Source organism: Drosophila simulans, chromosome 3R (assembly GCF_016746395.2).
Source record: "Drosophila simulans strain w501 chromosome 3R, Prin_Dsim_3.1, whole genome shotgun sequence".
Classification (NCBI taxonomy): Eukaryota; Metazoa; Arthropoda; class Insecta; order Diptera; family Drosophilidae; genus Drosophila; species Drosophila simulans.
In genome coordinates, this window is record NC_052523.2 from 13,565,226 (window position 1) to 13,585,513 (window position 20,288).

General features: G+C 43.1%; 1 protein-coding gene across 1 annotated transcript in view; it reads left to right on the forward strand.

Annotated features, from left to right (window-relative positions):
• The first annotated feature begins 10,779 nt into the window (after window positions 1-10,779).
• LOC6728335 (octopamine receptor beta-2R) overlaps window positions 10,780-20,288 on the forward strand; it is a 44,782-nt gene continuing 35,273 nt past the window's right edge. The window contains exon 1 of the mRNA XM_044923314.1: window positions 10,780-10,960. The gene's annotated coding sequence lies outside the window, so the exon portion shown is untranslated. The remainder of the gene's footprint in view (window positions 10,961-20,288) is intronic.

Below are 20,288 nucleotides of genomic sequence, written 5' to 3' on the forward strand. Positions count from 1 at the left end.
TTTAAAATTTTGTTTCATCTTTACGGTCCTGCTGTTTTGGTTTTTCCCCCAGTTAGCTGGGCATATTTCTGCATTATTTGATGGGAAATCGAGCGAAAGAGAGCAGGCCAATCCCGGACCCAAAATCTCCGACTCCTCCCGCCGTGGGCTTTGCTTTAATGGGAACGTACTCGTAAACTGACATGTTCCTTGGGCATCATTAAAGTGCCATATAACAACTGGGGGCGTGCAGCACGAGGGGCTGGAGTGAAATATGAAAAATGGCAAGAACAAAATGCACAAGAAGCACACATGCGGTGCTGGCAGCGGATGCGGCATGCTGCATGCTGCATGCTGCAGGACTCCTCCTACACCTCCTCCTGCCAACCAGCGGAAGCGGAAGCTAAGTAAGCCAGCAACAAGCTCCCAATTGATTTAACACGCCAGCTTCGCCCCATCTCGCCCAGCTCTGTGGCACAATGAAATGTGCCACGTACCGGAGAAGCCAGCCAAGTATTGGTGGTGCTGCTGTTATGGTGCAGCTGAAAGTGCAACATGTGCTCCCTGATATATATGCGCAAAAAATTTCACACACAAGTGTGCAGCAAAATGCGATGCCACTCAAGCAGCAAAGATGTTATTTATGAGTTGCAGAGGGCTAGCCCCGGCTGAATAATGGAGCCCGAATCGCTTTGTCATGGGTGCACAGACCATCGCAGGCAGGACAGCTAATTGCAAGGCGTTTGAAGGTCTGCAGCTGAAAGCTGTTGACCCACCTGTCCAATAATCAGGCAACAACCTGAGTGACATAATCAATAGATGTGGTTCGAATGTTGCGACTGTCTAAAGTCATATTTACCAAGATGTGTTAGGGTGAAGTAAATATCAACTGGTTCAGTTTACCAATTGGTATAGATAAATGTATGAACCCGAGCAATAGACAACCAAACATTTGAAAATATAAATATATACATACTGATTTTCAAGTATATTTGATTGTACTAAACTAAGGTAAATCATTATAATGACCTTTCATAGTTAGAAAGTGGGTTGTCTATGTTAGTTGGTAGTTAGTTGGTTATGATAAGAAGTTAGACAGATGACGTGGACTGATGTTAAATCAATGTTAATTCCTCTAAGCTCTGCTGAGAGGAGCTATTTAATTGTAAATTAGTTTAAAGTAAGAGCTCATGAAAATGGCATCTGCTGGTGAATCAAATGATGAAGCAGCCGCTGCATCGGCAAGATGGAAAGCTGTGGTTTCCATTTGAAATCTGCTCTTAAAGCTCAATTTAAATTGCGGCTGCCCCACATCAGAGAGCGGGCTCAAGCAAATCAGCTAAACTCGGGGCACGGAATAATATTAAAACTCCAACGGCGGACCAGAAATTTAATCAAGATGAATGCTGCAATTTGTGCTGCCAACCAAACGCGGCCCGTGCTTGGCTGTCAAATCTAATTTTGCTATTTATCATTTGGTTAACGTTGCTGTGGATTTTGCTCCTGGTGGCACTGCTTCTCCTTCTCCTGCCTACTGGTGACTCACAAAGCAAATCTGCTGGTGAAGCGGGTAAGGGGGAACTTAATTTTTAATGAGTCAATTTGAATTTGACAAGGCCAAGAGGCTCGGAAGCGCCCGGTTACGCCCACAATGAGTTTCACTTTGTCGTTTGTCGTCGTTATGCCAGTTGACAAATTAGCGCAACATCCTCAACATCCGCAAAATCCATCAGGCCAGCGCACCCGCTCTATCGCATCCATGGCCTCCATCGAGACCAGCAGCACCATTGGAACATCTAATTTCGATAATGAAATTCGGAAGTTGCTTATAATTTTCATTATTCGCAACAACAAAAGGCCTCGATGAGTGGGGCGAGTGGTACGGAACAGAACTCTTAGGGCGTAATTACCGATGGCTATTATTAGTGCCCCGCTGCCTTTGGCCGATTTGCCCGATTTGGTTGCCTTTGCGTGACTTGACCGATTCGAGACGCAAATTGGAATTGGACTTTGTTGGCATTGCGCCCCCAGGCGGACTCATTAGCGTCTGCCGGCGGAGAGCAGTGCACTAATCAACATTTTCACACGCCGGCACCCACATTTCACCCGGCCATTTCATCCGGAGTCCACCCACTCATCCACCGATTGGCAGGGACTGGGCTTCGCCGCGTGGTAAATGTGCAAATTTGTCAATAAATTATATGGACTTTGGGCATGCCCATAAAAACCAGAACCATAAAAAAAGAACACACAGCAACCGCAGCAAGAGCATGGAATCTGGCTGGCCCTGGTTAATTACAAAGCAGAATTAATTGCGTGTAACTCCAACGATTAGAGTCCTGGATAGGAATAGGGATAGGGATAGGATACACACATTTATCCAGACGGGCAGCCCGAAATAGAAATGGAAATCATCATCAGTTGGGGCAATAAAAGTAATGTTCGAGGCCAGGCTCTGACCTAAGTACTCATAATGAATAGAAATGTGCCATAAACAAGCCGGATTCCTGCTACCCCCGAAATTCTCCTTCCATCCCGAAGAAAAGGTCCTCTTGACGAAGTCACACCATTGCCCGGGTCACACCATCGCTGTACATTTTGTTGTGGCCCGGCATTTGGCTCATTTGCACATGACATGGCTGCAGGTTACGCTGCTCCTCGGATCCTCGCCATTTAATGGGGAACAGGCTGGCAGGAAAGGCGAGGACTCCGACTCCGGCCCCTGGGTAATCTCCTTTTTATGGCATCCTGCGATGGCAACGTGCAAACGTGCGTTGCCTCTCTATGAGGCCAAAGTGCCACGGCCTGGTGAGCCCGAGTTGATAGTTGAATTTATTTAAATTGAGTTAACACTTGCCGGAGCAGAAAGGTCAAAGTGGTCGCTCCGTTTCCAGCTTTGTTTTCCACACCAAGATATTGTAGCTACAACATATCGGGAAATAGAAGAAAAGAATCGTGATGTTTACGAAATAAAAAGTATAATATATAAAACAAACTTAAAAAGTTTGTGAATTTTATATTCTTTAAGCTAATTATGTCTTAAATTTTACTTTGTAACTTTGCTTCGTTTTAAAACTTTATATGTATGCCCAATGTAATTTAATCATTACATTAATATTATATTAAAAATAATTTAAATATATTATTATATACCTCTAAAATATATTGTTTGCGATTTAAAGGAATTTATAAGCCAATTAAAAACAAAACACCATTTCAGCTAAATTTTAACACAGCAAAAATTAATTATTTAAGTTTTAAATAAATACAAGCCAGAATGGCACATTTGATCTGTCTATGAAATGGGATAAACGCTTGAAATTGCTGTTTATTTCTCATAAAATATTAAATGCAATTGGATTTAGCAAAATATATCCCGATTCGTATCAAATGACAAACGGCAAACGGAAAAATCTGAATAAAACCACACGTTCCATCCATCAATACGTAAGTGCCCGTTGTCTTATCATCAGCACAGTGAGTTCTTGTGGTCACATGTTTTATAGATTGTTGCATGGATGCTGAATGCATTACAATGCATTGTCCCTGAATCAATTGATTTCAGCTTAGGCGAACCAATTTCGCAGCAAACAAACAAAATGCTCCGTTGGCCATCAAATTTCGAGGACAATTCGAATGCGTGTTTGCATAGTGCGTGTGTTTGGGCTTGTGGCAATTATTGTCGATTGTGTTGGCCATTGTTTTGCAACTGCACTTCCATTGTCCGTCCATAAGTTGGCTTATGTACATTTGATTTAAGCCAGGCCATCAATAGCCAGGACGATGAAACCAGTAATGAACACATGTCGACATGGAGTGCTCGATGCACATGTAATTGAGTGGTCGATGCTGTGGCTATGGCTGCCACTCACTGGCTGAAATAATCAGTCAATTAAACTCACCCCGGGCCAAAAGTCGAGCTGGCAAAAAAATGCATCAACTACCGGCAACTTTTTGCCATCGTGCAGAAATTGAAAAATCAAGCAGAAAGTCGAAAAATAAACAAGCAAACAAAAATAAAAAACTGCATGCGATATAAGTTTGCACGCAATTTTTGCAGCTGGAAAAATGAGGAAGAACAGAATAGAACCGAAGGGATGTTGAGGCTATTGGTTTATTTGCAATTTTCCCTGCTGAAACGTCACTGTCCACATTTGTTGCCCTTTTGTTTTTGGCCATAAACTTGCAGGAAGTTTCGCTTCTCTAGGCACTGCGCCGTAATAAATTATGTTCACCAACTGCAATCAAAACAAAAAGCCGGCTGCATTTCAGTTGTTGCAACGGCAGCAGAAGCACCACAAGCGGCAGAGAAACCAAAACACTGTGGCACACTTGAAAGTCAATTCATTTCAAAACTCAAAATAAACCGACGAGCCGAGCGCAGTGGAACTTTTGCTAGACATTCGTCGGGCCAACGCTGCGTATGAGTTATGGCACTGGGGGGAATTTATAAATTCACTGTTTCGAGCACTTTAACTTTTTCAATTATCCGCACACATCAGGAGCAGTTGCAGATGAGGCAGATGAGGCAGTCGATGCGGCAGCAGACACAAAACAGGATCGCGATGACATTGACGAAAGATTGCTAGACAGGCTCGCAAAAAATTTCCAGGAAATATAAGCTAAGAAAGTGTGCGGCTTTCATTAACCCACTGACTTAGTATCTGGGGAGCTCTTTAATTTAATTGGCAAGTTTTGAACTCAAACCACTTATGATTGTGTGTATCAACTTTTGAGCTGCGTCAGTTGCGAATGCCATACAAATTATTAATTGCCGCAAAACGCACACAAATTATGATTAATTATGCCGCACAATGGCTAAAGACAACGCATCGGCACACAAACACAAGCACACCCACACTCACGCACTCGCAGGCGGACAAATCTGCTGAGCAAACAAATGAACAGACAAAGGCAAAGCTGTATCTGTATCTATATCTATTCTATGCCTTGGAGGCACGGTCCACTTCCCGCTTACACCCCTTGCATCTTATGGGCATTGTGTGTTTGGAGCGGCGAGGCTTGTCATGATTTATTATTTGCACTTGATAATGACGCATGCGAGGAGTAGAGCTGTTAAGGAGGTACACAGTGCGAAATGAACTTATATCTATCTAAATAATGAAATAATGTTATATGATGGCAAACACGAAGCGGATCTGCTATAAAATCCTGAAGCTCCTACCTGAATCCATTGACAATATAGCAATACATACTTTGTAAATATGTCTATATATATTTCTACAGTTTTTATCTTAGAATTTTAAATCTTTAAATTAATGTTGCTTTCTGAACTTTAAGCAAATTATGATTATAATTTTCTTAAATTTCCAAGACTACAATGTAAGTGCAGATGTGGTCTGGGCAATGGTCCCGGTTATCGCTAGCACATTGACAGGCGTATATCAAAACAAAGGGAATTTGCGCCTGACCTTTGACCCGCCCGAATTTGCGCCACCGCCACCCCGCCCCCTTGCGGCACCAGCTGGAGTAGCAGGGCCAGCAGAAGCTAAAGAAGCTCTCTAGTTCTTATCAGAGTAACTGCAAATGGCGTGAAAGAATGCGCAACGCTTTATTTTTATGAGCCAGCAGATAAAGCTGGCCAAGTGCGAAGGGCGGCAGGCGTGGGGCGTGGCATTATTATGCAGGCAGCATAATAAAATAAAAATGTCGAGCTGACGCAAAGAGTGGGAGGGCGGGAGGAGAGCAAGGATAGGGAACTTCTTCCGCGGAGCAGCTTACAAGCAATGTAATATCAACATGACAGCCATAGAAAATGTTGTAGACGGCCACGCCACATAAAAAAGCGCACAATTATGTTTTGGCATGGATGAGCAGAGCGGCGGCGCTCTGGACAGGAAAAATGACGAAAAAAAAGGAGGTGTGGTGTTCAGTAGGTAAGCATATACATATATATAGTTGGTGCCAATAGCAGATGTAAACGTGCCACAGGCGTAGAAAAAAGCTTTTATTCATTTTGTACATTTCAGCACAAAGCTCTTGAACAAATCATCTCACGACTGCTGCTGAAAATACCCCATTTCCTTTGCCGCAGCCTCAAATATGTTTGCTGAACTTTTGGGCTGGCGAAAAAGTTTAATCGAGTTTGTAATTTAATTGCCTAAGGTTTTAATGAAGAACATTCTGCTCGGTTTCGATTGGAATATCAGCTGGGTGCTATAAAATTGCCAGCATTTAGTAGCGCTCCATCAAAGACAGATAATCAAATAACTCATGTTCAAAGTGCTACATCCACAAACCCAGATACCCAGATACTCGTACTCACACACACGGATTTCGGGATTGCCGGATTGCTGGATATGAGAACTGTCACAAGAGGCGACAGCAACGGAAATTCTTGGCAAAGTTTATTAATTAATTTTGTTGATTTTGTCACGTGCTCGTAATTTCGACAAAATCCGCAAAATCACACAGTCAGACTGGCACAGCCACACGCACACAGAGATGCACGGATAGGAGGGGGGGATGTGGGTGGTGAAGGGCACATCCTGGCCACCCATGGATATGGGCAATGGCTGCAAGCCAAAACCAAAAGCCGAACCAAAGCCAGGGCAAAACCGTCACTGAAAGCCGGCCAGAGATTGCGACTTGGGGCCAAGTTGGTTGTGGGAGCAACTGGAGCAGTAGGAGCAGCAGGAGCAGCACGAGCAGCAGCATCCATTAGTCAAATGGCTTTCTGTTGCTCATCGTTAGTTGGCTTCCCCAGCTGGGCCCAACTTCACAGGTGCCCAAATGTCCAGGAAGCAGTCGGTGCCACATGAGACTAGGCAGCAATGGTTCTGCATTTGTGGCACACGAAATACGTATTACATTATGGCCATGTTTATCACGATTATTGTTATTGCATTTGCTCTCCTTGCTCCCTCGTTCAGTGCAAAAGTCAATTAAATGGATTTGTGGCAACCATTGGTTCATAATTCGATTATGATTTTCGGCCAGTAATCGGGGTTTGCAGAGCATTATAATTTTAATATGTTCGCCAGCGGCCGCAGTGCACAAAACCCAAAATTGTCAAACAGCCTTTGCACGTATAGCGTTGCGGCCATCGATTTAATCAATGGCTATTGGGTTGGACCTCAAAAGCGCCCCGAAAAGTGTGCTATATTAAATTAAAATCGAATACTTTCCAACGAAACTTAGCTTGAAGTTTGGGTTATTAATTAGTTTTGCTACACAGGGAACATTTTAAGACATTGATTATTTCTGAAATTATATTCCTGAAAGATCTCCATTAGTCTGTGCTGTGCTTCACCCAGCGGCATTCAAATAATTCGATCCTGCAGCCTTGTCCATTGGCCCAGTTGATGGCCAATTGTGTCCGCTCCTCGGAGGCCATTGTCTTTGGCCGCTGCTGCTGATATGACCGACCTAATAGACTTTAGTCATCATTAGTGGCCCTTTGGCAGCTGCCACCCACCGCCCCCGCTGACCGCATGTCTGCCATCATTTAGTGAAGCAAACGAAATGGAATCGCATCGCATCGCATGTGCTCATATGTGGATTCGGTTGCCATTGCCTGCTGGGCCATAATCCACTCATATGCTGGATATTGTTGGTGGTGGAGCTCTAGGAGCCCCGCTTCCATTTGCGCTTTGTTGCCATCAATTGTGCATTGAACTGTGCAAATGTTTGTGTGTATAAGAACCCATGCTCCCTACCTCCGACCCCGGCCACGCCCACTCCGTCCGCAAGCCGCCCACATGTGTACGGGGCGGATTTTTTGTTTTCCTTTTTACCAGCTGAAGAAAGCATGCGCAGGCGAGGGCTCCTTGAGGTTGTTTTCTTTTTGGAGCAATTGAAGCAGCCGCAACCTTTTGGGATAGACGAGCACATGGGATAGTTGCTCCATGTGTGTGGATTGTTAGTTTTTCCCCCCCGAAAAGCTGCAAGCTTTTAAATTTTCCAGCAGCAAAGTTGCACCACAAGAAACAACAAATATACATTTCAACGGGATAGCTACTTAAGAAGTTGGTAAATTAAATTTAAGATATGCTATGTATGTACACAATAGATGACTTTATACATTAAATCAGGAATATATCAGGAATAATAAAAAGCTTACAATTTTTTCGCTGTGCACCCAGTCCAATCGCCTCCTCCGCAGAGTTTCATTTAAAAAAGAAACTGAGGAATTATGCTGACGCATTTAAAATGCAATAAATGTGGGCGTGGCCGAGGGGGGGCCGTCCTGATCCAGCAATTTTTGCCAGTCGTGCAAAATGTCAAACATGTCAATCAAAAGTCATTTGCTATGCTGCCCGCATGCCACGCAGCGTTCGATTTTGGCGCAAACAGTTTGGCGTCGAACGGCGCATATGGAGCTGCATTTGATCGGCGGCCGTGGGCTGTGGTCCCCGGTCCATGGTCCCCGGTATGACAATTTAGCAGGATCCCTGCTCCCGCCAGCAGAATCCGCTTAGTGCAGCCATGTCCTTGCCCCCGTGCACTCCAACCCACCAGTAGCTAGAACCTCGGAAAATGCTTGACAGATGCAGCTGAAGGCTTGGGCCAATACTTTTTGGTTATTTTGCCGCAAACACGCCTAATATGTGGGTGGAAGCTGGGGGCGGAGGTCAAAAGGGAAGGCCTTTTGGGACCGGTCCCTTGATGTTTGCCCTACGACGTGTGCCCAATTTAAATTCGCTTGTATGTATTTGTTGGCACAAGGATTGACTTCTACACGAAAAATACCCTAATAAGATTAACTGGCATCTACGTTTTGTGATATAAATTCCACTCTTCTATTTAAGCTTTTTTACAAAAGAATACATTGTTAGGGTTTTAGCTTCGTTTTCATATTTGCAAGCAAATGCTATTTATGATTAAATTGTTAAGACATAAAGTACAATAAATAGAACCCATTACGAATGATATAAATCTTGATAAAGTCAAACTAAATTTCTTTAAATAAAATATATGTTCAAGTCAAGGGCATTTAGCATTCGCACTGACCCTGTTGATTTGGTCCTTGTTTTTATATATTTGCCTTTTGATTTGTTTGCGGATGCAGGTTGCGTCTTATGCCAAGGGCGTTCCATCATGTTGGGGGGTTGGGCATTGGATTTGAAATTTGTGTAAATTGAATTTATTGAAGTCTAATAGTCCCACGTGTGCGCGCATATCTGCTGGCAATGCCAGACTTTCCTGACAGCCGTCAATATATCGTTGGATATATATTATATGTATCAAATATATAGATATATATGTGTATGTGCGATGTGCATGCAGGTTCCGAGAGGTGAAGACGTTTGATGTCAAAACGGCTGCAAGGCGTTCGTCTTCCTCGGTCTGCGTTGAAGGGATGGTGGTATTTATAGTCTACTTAAAGGATTCCCGCACAAAGCAATTTCAAGTTGCCGGGGCCGTAAGTTCGGATTTCGATGACGGGATTCTGGGAGCACGTCAAGCGAGGACAAACAATTTAACTGAACGCGCTGAAAAAGGGGTGATTACGTACAGGATGGTTAAATGGATGTTGGTAGATGGGGTATGATATTGCGTGTGGGGGTTGTATGCTGTGTGTGTGTCCCCTTTTTCCAGCGACGGGTGTTTGTCGACTGGCGGCGCCGCAACCGCAAATGCAAAAACACCGACGAAAGCGGCTGCTGCCACAAGCTACAGCAAATCAACAACCAACAACCAACATCCAGCATACAGCAACCGGCGACAACCGACCGACGACGACTTCATTTCAAATAATTTACATTTTGCGGAATTTACGCTGAAATTTTAATTGGAATTTACTTTGCGACTTTTTCGTGGGCGGGCTGCGTAGCGCTAATTTATGGCTGGGAAAACTTTAGCCTCGTCTTCCGCTTGTTGACAAGCCAAATTTGTCATGCATTTAATGGCTTAGGCAGCAGCACCGTGCGCTGCCACGCCAATATTGAGCCGCTTGTAGTACAAGCACAATCAGACAGCATGGCGTATGCGTAACATTTCCATTGAGCAGGAATAATACTCGGTGGTGGGGGAGGGGTAACATCCGCGCAACAGCTTTCCAAAATTGAATGTACATATCTCAATTACATATACTTTATCAATTCGATTTTATGCATGTTAAGAAAAGGTTTTATAAGTATGTAAATAAGCTGCTCTACTAATACAAAAATGGTTTGAAGTGATGAATAAAGGGGGTTGATTGTTCCCTCTTATTTTACAGTGTTGATGATATCAATATGTAATTGTTAAGTTAATTAAGTACTAGTATTTTTTTTACAAATATAATATTGTTCATATAACTAAATAAGCGAACTAAGTCTTTCCACTTGGGCATTTCTGAATGAAAAGGGTAGCTCTGTTAATAGAGTGCCATTTTGTCCAATTTACAGCATCTCCTTGTCTGTGACAGCAACAGCTCTGTAAACGGCTGTAACCCATTAACACACTTTTACAGGCCGCTCTGCCGAGCAGTTAACAGCTGGCTAACAGTCGAGCGCTCGTTTGTCGCCATTCGCTTTTGATTCGCCTTTGAGTGGGTGAGCGGGCGACTGGGCGAGCGCTTGAGCGAGCGACTGAGCGGCGGCGGCCCACTTTGAGTGCAACATGCGCGCAGCCGACGTCGCTGTTGTAGCTCTGCAGCAGCTGCGAGCAGAGGCGTTGGCGTTGGCGTCGACTGAGTGTGTATTCGCAGTCGTGTTTTTTCGGGGGCACATTCCGAGCTGGGAACGCAGCCTGTAAGTGTGTCAGTGTGTCCGTGTTTCCGTGTATCCGTGAGCTTCCGAGTATCTGAGTTCTGAGTTTCTCAGTCTTTGAGTTAACGAGCTGGCGAGCTTCGTGCGGCGCTCAGGGAAATTCGGCGGTTCATTCGTCTGTCAGCCAGCCGCAGTCGCAGTCGCCGTTCGCAGTCCGCTCGCCAATTTGGCCCGTTTGTGAAAATATTCGTAAGGCAGCCGCAGTCGCATGCTGAGAGGAAATAGGCGCGCTACAGATTCCGATTGCGATTCTTGTACTGGTACTGGTACTGTTTCCCTTTTTCTGCTTCGGATTTACCAAGAACAGAATTCGCGGGCGGGGGATAAGAGTAGAAGAAGAAGCAGCAGCAGCTGGAATAAATGATTACAGCTGGAGATTACAAGCGCATTGATTGCTGATGGCAACGGTGCGGATGAATTTCGGTAAATGTCGCGCGCGCGTGCCATTGCGTATACGCAGCGTTGGCCGTCGCCATTCGGTGACATTGTGCGCTCGCTTCCGCTGGGCCGCCAAATGCATTTTGCAGTTAATTTAAGAATAAAGAATCTTGTGCGAAAATCAAATTAAAAAAGAAAAAAAAGTGAGCAGCCTTCGCGGAAATAATATAAATGTATATTATATATTTCGTGAAAATATTATTGCATCTGCTCTTGTCGCATCGCCCTTGTGTTTTTCCGCTTTTGGTTGCGCCGTCGTTTAAGCTTTTCGGTTTCGTTTGTGTGATTATTGGGTGCAATTAATAAAATGTTGTCGCGCAAATGTATATACACGTGTATGAAACTAATGCAAAATGCCAGCCGTCGCACGTCCGTTCAGTTTTACATGCCAAAATGGCCAAAGGAGAAATATTTTCGAAAAGAAACACGCTCAGCGAAAGGCAGTGAAATATGCACAAACCCTAATCGCAATCACCAGCGTTATTTGTTATGTGCCCAGTGCAAATGCGAAATGCTGAATGCAAATGCAACAGTCGAGAGCCCAACGCTGGAGGGAGCAATAGTCATACAGAAGCTATCGCCGCCGCCACGATAGCGATAACATAAATAAGAACAGCCAAAGTGAATCACCGACGGCAGAGCCACTCATCTATAAGCCAAGTCCCACAGTCGAACACTCACACACACAATCAAAAAAAAACACACACACCCCTAATGCCAAGTACCCCGGGCATTGCAATCAAAGTAGTTGGAGGAGGGTGGAAGGGGGCTCATGTGCTGGGGGGCAGTGAAATACACATAAAACAAATATCATAAGCGGTGATCAATGGGCCATTAGCAGCGGAAAGGTTAACCCGATCTTGGGCGTTCCAATGCTTAGTTTAAATAACTAAAAACAATATAGAAATGCTTATTGAAATTCCAGAATTTTAAGTCTTCTTTTTATGAATTGCTATTTTTGTAATTTGTGATAGCGAAGCATATAAATTCACTTTATTGGTATGTTTCGACATTGATATTTGCAGTCTTAAAATAGTGAAGTAATGATTGCATTCGTCAAATATTAAAAATAAATTCATACTCAAATTAAAAGTTTTTTCCATTTTAGTGCTTTCTATCGTAATTGTACAATGATGGTCATTGCAATAATTACACATTAAATTGGGTGCATAGATACGTTCACAAAAATTACAACAATTATAATTTGTTACCCAAACTACATACTTCTTGTGAACTAATTTTGATTTGAGGAATGCCAAAATTTGTCCAGTGTAACCCAAACGGAAGTGTTGATATGGCCGCAGCTCAGTCGCAGTCGCAGCTCAGTCGGTATAGAAATTGTCATCTCATAACGACTTAAGCTGCTCGGCACGCAACATGACCGGGCTGAGCAGCATAGTCAGCATTTCTGCACCTCCCAGAATCCAGCCCATCCTCCTTAGCGAACACACTATTGCCACCCACTTTTCCAGCCCGCTGCCAATGCCCCTGGGGTCACACACACACTTAAAGCCACAACAAACGCATCCACAGAATCTTTGAGGGCGATGACGACGATGATGATGATGATGACAATGGGCGGATGATGGCAAGTCATTTCTTTAAAGGTTGTCTCTCCATCAGACGTTCTGTGTGCACTGAGTGATTTGGCTTGCCAGTGCCTTCTATTTACTTTCTATTTATTCGATTTGCATTTCCACTCTTCGGAGCCGAAAACTCGGAAGATTTCAAATGCAAATTCAGCTTCCCCAAAGCCGTTTCGAATAACTTCTGTGTGTTTTGTTTGGCTGTTGACTTGGCTTTCAGGCTCTCAACGGCTCTTTGGCTATGGAAATCGGCGACATCCATTTGGCAAATGGTGAGTATCAGTCTAAATAATATTTGATATTAATTAACAAGGCATCTAGTATTTGTCTTATTTCGAGTGTATACTGTCTGCCGGCATTTATGCCATTGATTTGTTATATGCCAGACAAAACGGACCCAATGTTTGCACAATAATCTAGCAATCAGCTTATATGTAAAGCAATCTGCAGCATCCATAAATTAAATACAGTAAGCTTTGGCTATAAGCGACAGTTCAGCTGACAGTAATTTGTGTCCGAAGCTCAGAGAGAGAGAGAGAGTGACTTAAGACTTAAGCCGATTGACTTAAGCAATTTTCTGAGTCGCTCTGGCGTTATTATTATTTCAATTGAATTAATTGTGGTGTAGGTTATTAGCGGTATCGAAGGTGATATTAGATCTTTAATTATAGCACACATATAGTAATCATCTTGTTCTTGTTTTGAATGATCTGACAATTATTTAATTTGTCTAATTTGTTCTTGTTTTATTTGAAATTGAGTGCTCTAATATACCTTTGGTTTTCCAAATAATAAGTACTAATATATACATATATATATAGTTCTAAAAAATTTTATAATTAATATAACTTAATACCCGGAGACCTTACAAAACAATCACTGTTATAGAAATCTAATCAGTGTTAAGTGCGCCTGCCGATTTCAATTAGTTTTTGCATTCGTCATATGTTTATAATCAGTAGTTCGGTTATCAGATTGCACTTTTTATAGGCGTTCATGGGAAATCAATTTTAAGAGGGCTTTCTGTAAATGATTATAACCTGCTATTAACAAAACTGCTATCACAGCGAAATTAGGCCCAAATTTGCGTTCAACTTCAATGGCCAAAAGAGGAAGTGCAAAATGGCGGGACAAAGTACACGTCCAATGCAGGCATTAATGCAATTGTATTTTTGCTCTCGGCCCCGTTGAAAATGCAATTTAAATGAGATTACACTTTGGCGAGCGGCCACGCCTAGTTTTTGCGGTAGAGGGCGGGCGGGCGTTTGTAGGTGGGCTGGCTCATTAATTATGATACTTTGAGCTTCGAGTGGCGAAGCTGGCTTGCGGCTTGTATCGGAAATACCCGTTAAATCGGCAAATAACCGCAGGCCGATCCAACAAACACACATATAACCACCCCCCAACGCGCATACTTAATGATATTGAGTCGTTGGCCAGGGGGTGTGAGTTGGCGGATTCAACGACAGGTGTTTAAAACTTTACCTTAAATAGCAACTCCTCGGGGGATATGCGGAGATGTTGTGCTATGTCTTTGGCCGCCAGCGCGCTGGCGCTGCAGCGGCGAATCTGGGGCGTTGTCGGCATTTTCTTGCTCAATCAACTTCAATCAAGCAGGAATTTTCAATGTAATTTGTGGTTTCAAAAGCGCTGCCACGCTGAAGATGTTCTGGCTGTGTCAAAGGCAGCCGTTGAGTGTGTAGAAAGGCAGAAAATTATCGACAAGGCCCACAGCATTCACACGTATACACACACCTACACATTGGAGAGGGTAGGCTGCGAGCTTGAAGGATTCGAATAACATATATCCTCTGCTAACCGCAAAAGCTGGTTAATGGCGAAATATTAGGAATCTTAACCAATTTTATATTATTATGAAATCTACAAATACCAATTTAATTTCTTTTCATTGTAACATGTATAAATCTATTTGTTAAAAATTTGGAAATTTGGAAATTTGTTAAGCCCATATACCCTTGCATTTCACGACCAAGAGGTATTCAAAGCCCCCACGCACACAAAAAGCAATGAAAGTTGGCGCCGTGGAACAAATGAAGCAGTGTGAAAATCTTGTGTTGGGACCGCTCTCCTTCCGCTTGATTTGATGGCCTCTGGGCTTCTGCTTCTCGTTTTCCCAACTTCGAATTACAACGGAAAACGGCAGCAGAAAAGGCGGCTGAAACAAAGGGGGCCGCGGAGGGAAGGAAGGATATGCCCGCCGTCTGTCCGCTTGATTAGAAAAGCTGCAAGCGATAAGGAGGCGCTGAGAGAAAAGCGCAAAATAAAATAGAATTCTAATTGAATTTTATATACACAGATTCTCGTTCTCCTTTCGGCCATTTTCCCTTTTTAATTCTCACTTGGACTGTACTCAACTGCAATGTACTCAACTGCCCGCGGCCAAAGTGTCCGTTTGATGTCCTTCCCATGTCGCCGCGTCCTGATTTATTGGCCTGCAGAGGCGAAGGAGCTGCGCTTTTGGGGCTCCCACTTGTCCGGCGTTTTTAATTGCCTGTCAGTCGTCGGCGTCGTCGTCGTCCGGCGGCCTGCTCAGCATATCAGAATACAGTTACAGCGGTCCAAGTATTAAAACTCCGTCGAGACAACGGCTTAAACAGCCAACTTGGCTGAGTGTGCGTGCCAAACTTGGCTGAAAAGTGTGTGAATTTGGCAGAGACAATTGTGCGCTTGTAAAAGCAACAGCAGGAGTCAGTCAGCCATGAAAATGAATTGAATGGCATACAATTCGGATATTTGAACCGAAACAAATTATTTATAGGCGATTTCAAATGTTTTTACCATAAGAAATTTGAGAACGAGCATTTATCTATCATTTTGTGTCACTTTTATCTGGCATAGGTATAATAACCAGCAGAATTTTTCGACAAATAGATCAATTTAGCTATCTAAAAGCTCACAAATGCCATTATTGATTGAACAACAGATTTAAAGCTGTTTGTTTGCTCACATCAGAGTTGTGCTCTTCAAGCCTCTGCTTGAAATTAAATATCCTTTGCGGGGGTAGTAAAAATAAATACAAATATATTTTTGCTTGTGGTGAGACCAAGACATTTTAAAGTACTTGACACGAAGGCAACCACAACAGTCGTATCCGAAACATCCCCCTCAAACCAAATCACAAAAAAAAAGCCGAGAGGCAGGAAAGTGAAAAGAACTTGACACAGTTGTCGCTGGCACACCCACAACAACACCATCACCATCTTGCTTTACCAAAAAAAAAATGAGTAAAATAAAAAACGAGACAAAACAAATCAAATAGTTAAAGCTCATTGAAGCGCAAACTTCGACACATGTTAATCGCAGCACACGGGTCACGGCGAAACGGGAACTTTTGATCGAAACGATGATAGATGGCAAGGCCCTGGTCGCAGCGACTAACTAACATTATCTGATGACCACATTCAGATCCAGTTACCCAGCCCCACATCCAGCCCACCCACTTGCCACTGTGGTTTCGTCCCCGTCAAGATAACCCTTTGTTCTGTTCCTCGGCCTCGGCTTTGTGGTTTCCCCAGCGCGACGCAATTAATGGCCCACTGTGGCTACGTAGAGATCTGTCCGGATAGCATTGGTAGGGTATGGTACGGGTTGGGTTCGGATAGGATTGGGCCAGTATGGTGGTGGGGTGGTTGCTTGAGCGGGTGGTGGTGTTGCCAATATTTCACTCATGCTGTGTGCGCCTGCACTTGAGGGCTGAATTGTCTGCTTAATTTGGGCCAGAACTCAAACCCCTTCGGTTCGCCCACTTTTTTGCCCAGAGGGTGGTGGTTGGCGGCACTCAGTGGGAGATAAACGAAATACAGGGAAAATGGGAAATGGAAAATAGTTGAAAAAGTATGCAAATCAGGAGGGGACGAAAGAATAACACGACAGGCTCAACACCTGAGCATTGAGCAGTAAATGCGCTTTGCTACGCCATTCCTTTTGCCTGTCTGCCTGTCTGCCCGTCCGTCTGTCAATAAAAATACACAAAAAATACACGGGCTGCCAGCCTAAAAGCCAAGTTGAATATGCTCGGGCCGAAAAAGGATTTTGGCAATGAAAAGCAAACAAAAAGCGCACAAGCTGGAAAGTGAACTTTTTCGAATAACCAGCTTACGAACAGTTTGGCTTGGATGGCTGGGATGGGATTTGTGAACACACTGTGCGTATGCGTGATAGATTTTCAGCTCACAAAAAATCCGAAAAAGGAAGCTAAAAAGTAAAGGATAACCGGCTTAGCGCACTCCGGCAATCCTCCACAAGGAAAGTCAATTAGAGCAGTCCGACTGTGTCAAAGGTCCAGCTTAAAAAAAAAGTTAATTTCATAATTTATACAGTCTGCAGATTTCAATTTAAAACTCCGCAATGGGCCAGGCCAACAGAGTGTTATGCTAATGAAAATCAAGGCAAACAAATCGCCCCGGAACTTGGCGCAGCCAAATGAATTAAAAATTAAAGCCAAAGCTGCAGCAGCACTCCTGCGAATGCAAATGAATGAAAATGAAAATAAAAATGAAAATTTAAAAAAGCTAAAGAAGTGATGGGAAAACAAACAAGCAACTGAAGAAATCGCTCAAGTTTTAATTAGTTTGCCATGCAACTGCATTACTATGCTACTCCTCCAAAGGGGCGGTAAGGCGGCCAGGCGGTGGGCGTGGCTATAATTTAAGTTCCCAACCGCTTGGCATGGTTACAAGGCTGCATTTCTGTCAAAGCTCAAAAGGCCAAATGGGAAGCTACAATAATTTTTCCAGCATTGAGCAAACAAGCGAACAAACTAATCAACGCGGGGTGTCGGGAATCCCAGGAAGACGGGGCACATTTGAATTTGAATTGCACTAAATTCTTAATTGACTTTGCACAGCAGCCGAGTCAGCATCTGCAGCAGCAGCAATAACGAAATCAAATTAATTGAATATTACGCATTCGCCATGTTTGCACTGTAATAATTTCCATTTGCAGTCGGCCGAGTGCCATATAACCACTCATCATCAAGTGCCAGTACATATATTCACACTTGATTGGCCAGCTTTGAATGCACTATAAATCGAAAGTATTTGTGCAAACGCATTCGAGTTCTACCCGTTGGTGGGGACTGCACTTTGGCTTATTTTCAATAGGCGTTGCCAAATAACATATGCGTTATTAATTCATGACCTATTTCACAGAGTGTTTCAACTGAAAATGTGAAATTGTAAACATTTTGAAGGGCACTCTATACACCTTTTAAATGGATCCCATCGAATCATTCATGCACAGAAAATGATTGTGCTCCAAAATATGCAAATGATGTTCTAAATACGCTGAATTGCCAAAATATAAAATGCGTAGATCAAAACAAATAAATAACTATATGCTATGTTTTTGGTTTTCCATTTAAGGTGCTTACACAATTTCCTTGTTATATAAATTCACTTTTCTGCTGAACAGATTTCATAATTGAAACGTTTTAAAGTCTTCTTGGTTGACTCGTAATTGAGCTATTAGTCAATCAACGTCGGTGTTTTGTCACACCCTCACTTGTAATCCAAACATTCACTCAACGTTTAGCATTTAATTTAACCAGTTTCTCGGAACTTTTCTGGCTTCATTCATTCATTCATTCATTCATACCCTTTCGCGTATAGGCTAATCGTCTTTATTTGCTTCCATTAAGCTGCTATAGAAGCCAGTACAGAATGCCTGTACAGAAATCAATTTCAGTGTTTATTAACTCTGCCCATGCCAAATGTCTCGTACATTAGACAAGGGGGCAAAAATAGCAAACAGATACAGCTGGACTCAGGTCCATATACGATATACAAACAATATTTTAATATGCCTTGCCAGCGGCGGACACAGATGAGCTTTATGGCCAATTATCTATTCTATGGGCCCCCATTAGTGGTTGAATCCAAATTTCAATTGCAAGGTAGAAGAGAGCGGTGCGGAATAATGGGGGCGCTGCTTTGTTTGTTTACTGGGTGTGAAGTGTTTCGATTTGCTTGCCAGATTATAATAAAATTGGGCTCTCCACTTTGTAATGCCAAGATTATTCGACGACACGACGACAGCTTAGTGGTGTTTATGGCGTGTGCCACCGCTCCCCTGGCTAGTTATCGTTTGTAATTGCCATTGCACTTGTTGTTCAGAGGGGGCTCCTTATGGTTTGATGACCAGCGCTTTACGACTACAACATATTACGTTTAATTGACAGATGCCGTAGTCCAGCGATTTATGGGACACAAAAGTGAAAACGAAGTACCCCGCGGGGCATGCAGAACGAACAAATACTGTGTGACGCTCCATAATAAACATAAAATTAATTATTAATTTGTGTACGTATGTGCGTATTTTTTGCTAGTATCTGCGAACCGCAAAAAACTGTTTTCAACCGACCTCATAAATATTAATGCAGCACATTTACCTTATCCGCACGTATCGGATTCGATATACTCTGGGAACAAAGATATGCTAATTGAGGGAATTCTATTGTGGCAAACCTTTATGGGCCTGATATCGGATAGGCGCTGGGTTCTGAGCTCATTTGATGATATCACAGTCGCACTAACGCGGAAACGGTCACTATCGAATGGTAAAGCTGCAAGTGCACTGCGTTTACACAGGTCGTATACGTAATATTGATTGATTTAACCCAGCCTCTTTGTAGGACTTGCCTACGGCTGTTCTGAATGCGATGGCAATTAAGACGTGATGGAATTTTCATTTTCATCAATTAATTTTATTTCATTTTATTTACTGGCGCACTGGGCCACATGAGTCAGTTTGCACATTTCAATAAAAACACATTTTTTATCCCATGCGCGGCGTGGTGGCTGTCAAAAAGTTGGCTATTAAAATTAAACTCGTTCACTTTTTATTAGCAATAAAGTAACTAAAAAAAAAAAAAGTGACAGTGCTTCGCGGAAATTGCAAGTGTGCCAGTGTGTGAGTTATGGCCTTTTATTGAATTGAATTAGCTTCAATCGCCCGAGGAGGCGTCCATCACAGTTGATTTGCTTTTATGATCCGAGAAGCACTAATCCGGACACTTCAATGGGTGGTGGTCAGTGTCAGTGGCACTACTCCAGTAGTGCTATTCATTCACAAATTCCCCAACATCACTGACCGCCGTTTCAACTTCGGATGGCTGCAAGTATCTACTTCCCTATTAATAAGTGCATTTTTAGTGGTTAAGACTGCGGCTACGTGAGCGACACAAAATGCGAGCGCCTCATGATCACGTACTGCAAATTGAAATTCATATCATAGCTGCCTCTGTTATTTGCCTCCGTCTTAGGGTCTATAGGGTCTATATATACTAATGTCTAAATGTCTGGGTGTACTTATATTGCCGCAATGCACGAGTGTGTACTTAGAATATTTCTTTTGTGCTCGCTTCACAAACAATTATGCATTAAGTCGGTGGCGTTCCGGCATGTAAAGTGTGAATGGGTACCGCTGGTTCAGGCAAACATCAGAAACTTACAACACACCGGAAAAAATTGGATCAAACACAAAACAGATATGTCAAGAGAGTCTCAACCACACATAACTGCTGCGTATCTTTATGATGCCTTATAAAAGT